This window comes from Penaeus chinensis, chromosome 21 (genome assembly GCF_019202785.1).
Source record: "Penaeus chinensis breed Huanghai No. 1 chromosome 21, ASM1920278v2, whole genome shotgun sequence".
Taxonomy (NCBI): Eukaryota; Metazoa; Arthropoda; class Malacostraca; order Decapoda; family Penaeidae; genus Penaeus; species Penaeus chinensis.
Genome location: NC_061839.1, coordinates 23,091,789 through 23,096,788, shown reverse-complemented (window position 1 = coordinate 23,096,788; position 5,000 = coordinate 23,091,789). Strand labels below are relative to the sequence as shown.

The window sequence follows — 5,000 nt, the reverse complement described above, 5'->3', positions numbered from 1 at the left end:
ATATTTTCCAAAATAAGGTTATATTTTTTCTTATTTCTTTTCCTCTTTTTTTTTTTTTTTTTTTTTTTTTTAACTCCCTCGCCAAATGTCGTAGAAGTAACTCCTCTTTGGCTATGGTTACTACTATAACCCTCCCAACAGACATAGGGTTATACAGCTTCAATGGAAGGTGCTGCAGAATTTTCTTTCTTTCTCTTTTCTTCTTGTTTTCTTTTCTTTCCTTTTTTTCTTTTCTTTTTTTCTTTGAAGTCTGGAGGTAAAATGCCTTAACACAAAAAAGGTTTTGGAGTCATACCTAAATTAGTTCCCTAACTCACAGATACATTTTACAAATATATAACTCATACACTGATCTAGACAGGATGATTTGGGTAAAATAAAAATCAAAGTTATTAAAGGCCTTTAAACTATTCCTACATGATGCACTAAAATACCTCTCAAATTTCTTATGGGTTGCCTATTTAATGGACTTGCGGAATTATCCAGTCACCACAAATCCAATGTCACATGTAATGAAATATGAGAATTACTGTATATGTATTCACAAAGCTTAAAAAACCTAACAAAGGTGTTTTTGTACCAGATGATTAAACATACATCTGAGTTTTGAGGAGTAAAATAAAGAAAAAGAAAAAACAAGATTAAAATGTGAATTATGAAGAGAAGGAAAAGGGTTCTGGTGATAAATTACAAGAAAAAAAAAATTCTCTATGATTCAGGGAATGCTATTATTCAAGCATAAGTTATTAAACCCTAAAGTTCTATTTGCTGTGAATGTGGGTATTCCTAAATGTTTCCAGTCATATTCACTGCAGTCTCAGACAACCTGTCAAAAAGTGGCAGAATCATTTCCCACAATCTTTTCATTATGAATGAGACATATATATAGTGTCGTTTAAAATATCTGGTACTGTTTGGCAAGGTTACTTCAGCTCTACCCATTACTCATAGAACCCTCCTGCTCCTGAAGCAATCACACAGTTGTATTTTCTGCCTTTACCTTCTTGTGAATGAAATAGTGTGAAGTAGTAACTCTGGTGTTGTATGGCATATTTCATCCAGATAAATCTTATTTTTTATTTTTTTATTTTTTTGTTGTTTTTTTCCTCCTCCCACACTCCTCCTTCATACATCATACTATTATGTATGAAAGTTTGCTCCTGGTATACTATTGTCTGTTTATACATCTAGATACAAATACACACATCTAAATTCACATCTCATTGTTTTATATGATAAAAAAATGTGTTTCATTACCATATTCATGGGAAATATATTCACGTATTCATTCATAAGCAAAGGGTAAATATGATACTAACTCTTGTTGTGTTTGAGATTGGCACTGAAATACACATTCCCTAGTGTATAAAACTGAGCTCTTCAAATCCCTGTAACCAAAGTTTGCCTTTGTGAAATAGGTTGCAGAGGGCTATGGTTTTGGGGGAGTTTACGCTATCACAGTGTTTGCATTCATTTCAATTTATATAATTCTAATTATTTCTTCTATGTGTCCCTCGAGATATTTTTTTTTTTCTAGCATTCCTAAAACACATGCTTTTAGGGCATGACACTACCAACCATGGAATCGGAAGCTTAAAATTCCATTTATGTATTGTCAAAATATAAGACAAAGAAATATTTTGATAGGAGGGGAGATGGAAAAGAGGATCTCAGATAATCTTGAAAATGCAAACTCACATTATGTTACCAAACGAATGTAACATAAAACCAAGTCTTCCAAAGTAAAGAGTACTGGTGAAAAAAAAAAGACAGACAGACAGACAGACAGACAGACAGACAGACAGACAGACAGACAGACAGACAGACAGACAGACAGACAGACAGACAGACAGACAGACAGACAGACAGACAGACAGACAGACAGACAGACAGACAGACAGACAGACAGACAGACAGACAGACAGACAGACAGACAGACAGACAGACAGACAGACAGACAGACAGACAGACAGACAGACAGACAGACAGACAGACAGACAGACAGACAGACAGACAGACAGACAGACAGACAGACAGACAGACAGACAGACAGACAGACAGACAGACAGACAGACAGACAGACAGACAGACAGACAGACAGACAGACAGACAGACAGACAGACAGACAGACAGACAGACAGACAGACAGACAGACAGACAGACAGACAGACAGACAGACAGACAGACAGACAGACAGACAGACAGACAGACAGACAGACAGACAGACAGACAGACAGACAGACAGACAGACAGACAGACAGACAGACAGACAGACAGACAGACAGACAGACAGACAGACAGACAGACAGACAGACAGACAGACAGACAGACAGACAGACAGACAGACAGACAGACAGACAGACAGACAGACAGACAGACAGACAGACAGACAGACAGACAGACAGACAGACAGACAGACAGACAGACAGACAGACAGACAGACAGACAGACAGACAGACAGACAGACAGACAGACAGACAGACAGACAGACAGACAGACAGACAGACAGACAGACAGACAGACAGACAGACAGACAGACAGACAGACAGACAGACAGACAGACAGACAGACAGACAGACAGACAGACAGACAGACAGACAGACAGACAGACAGACAGACAGACAGACAGACAGACAGACAGACAGACAGACAGACAGACAGACAGACAGACAGACAGACAGACAGACAGACAGACAGACAGACAGACAGACAGACAGACAGACAGACAGACAGACAGACAGACAGACAGACAGACAGACAGACAGACAGACAGACAGACAGACAGACAGACAGACAGACAGACAGACAGACAGACAGACAGACAGACAGACAGACAGACAGACAGACAGACAGACAGACAGACAGACAGACAGACAGACAGACAGACAGACAGACAGACAGACAGACAGACAGACAGACAGACAGACAGACAGACAGACAGACAGACAGACAGACAGACAGACAGACAGACAGACAGACAGACAGACAGACAGACAGACAGACAGACAGACAGACAGACAGACAGACAGACAGACAGACAGACAGACAGACAGACAGACAGACAGACAGACAGACAGACAGACAGACAGACAGACAGACAGACAGACAGACAGACAGACAGACAGACAGACAGACAGACAGACAGACAGACAGACAGACAGACAGACAGACAGACAGACAGACAGACAGACAGACAGACAGACAGACAGACAGACAGACAGACAGACAGACAGACAGACAGACAGACAGACAGACAGACAGACAGACAGACAGACAGACAGACAGACAGACAGACAGACAGACAGACAGACAGACAGACAGACAGACAGACAGACAGACAGACAGACAGACAGACAGACAGACAGACAGACAGACAGACAGACAGACAGACAGACAGACAGACAGACAGACAGACAGACAGACAGACAGACAGACAGACAGACAGACAGACAGACAGACAGACAGACAGACAGACAGACAGACAGACAGACAGACAGACAGACAGACAGACAGACAGACAGACAGACAGACAGACAGACAGACAGACAGACAGACAGACAGACAGACAGACAGACAGACAGACAGACAGACAGACAGACAGACAGACAGACAGACAGACAGACAGACAGACAGACAGACAGACAGACAGACAGACAGACAGACAGACAGACAGACAGACAGACAGACAGACAGACAGACAGACAGACAGACAGACAGACAGACAGACAGACAGACAGACAGACAGACAGACAGACAGACAGACAGACAGACAGACAGACAGACAGACAGACAGACAGACAGACAGACAGACAGACAGACAGACAGACAGACAGACAGACAGACAGACAGACAGACAGACAGACAGACAGACAGACAGACAGACAGACAGACAGACAGACAGACAGACAGACAGACAGACAGACAGACAGACAGACAGACAGACAGACAGACAGACAGACAGACAGACAGACAGACAGACAGACAGACAGACAGACAGACAGACAGACAGACAGACAGACAGACAGACAGACAGACAGACAGACAGACAGACAGACAGACAGACAGACAGACAGACAGACAGACAGACAGACAGACAGACAGACAGACAGACAGACAGACAGACAGACAGACAGACAGACAGACAGACAGACAGACAGACAGACAGACAGACAGACAGACAGACAGACAGACAGACAGACAGACAGACAGACAGACAGACAGACAGACAGACAGACAGACAGACAGACAGACAGACAGACAGACAGACAGACAGACAGACAGACAGACAGACAGACAGACAGACAGACAGACAGACAGACAGACAGACAGACAGACAGACAGACAGACAGACAGACAGACAGACAGACAGACAGACAGACAGACAGACAGACAGACAGACAGACAGACAGACAGACAGACAGACAGACAGACAGACAGACAGACAGACAGACAGACAGACAGACAGACAGACAGACAGACAGACAGACAGACAGACAGACAGACAGACAGACAGACAGACAGACAGACAGACAGACAGACAGACAGACAGACAGACAGACAGACAGACAGACAGACAGACAGACAGACAGACAGACAGACAGACAGACAGACAGACAGACAGACAGACAGACAGACAGACAGACAGACAGACAGACAGACAGACAGACAGACAGACAGACAGACAGACAGACAGACAGACAGACAGACAGACAGACAGACAGACAGACAGACAGACAGACAGACAGACAGACAGACAGACAGACAGACAGACAGACAGACAGACAGACAGACAGACAGACAGACAGACAGACAGACAGACAGACAGACAGACAGACAGACAGACAGACAGACAGACAGACAGACAGACAGACAGACAGACAGACAGACAGACAGACAGACAGACAGACAGACAGACAGACAGACAGACAGACAGACAGACAGACAGACAGACAGACAGACAGACAGACAGACAGACAGACAGACAGACAGACAGACAGACA

The 5,000-nt window shown here is 43.6% G+C and overlaps 1 protein-coding gene across 6 annotated transcripts in view; it reads right to left on the bottom strand.

Moving 5' to 3' along the window:
• Positions 1-5,000, bottom strand: part of LOC125036371 (longitudinals lacking protein-like) — a 61,408-nt gene that overhangs the window by 21,117 nt on the left and 35,291 nt on the right. The window lies entirely within an intron of this gene.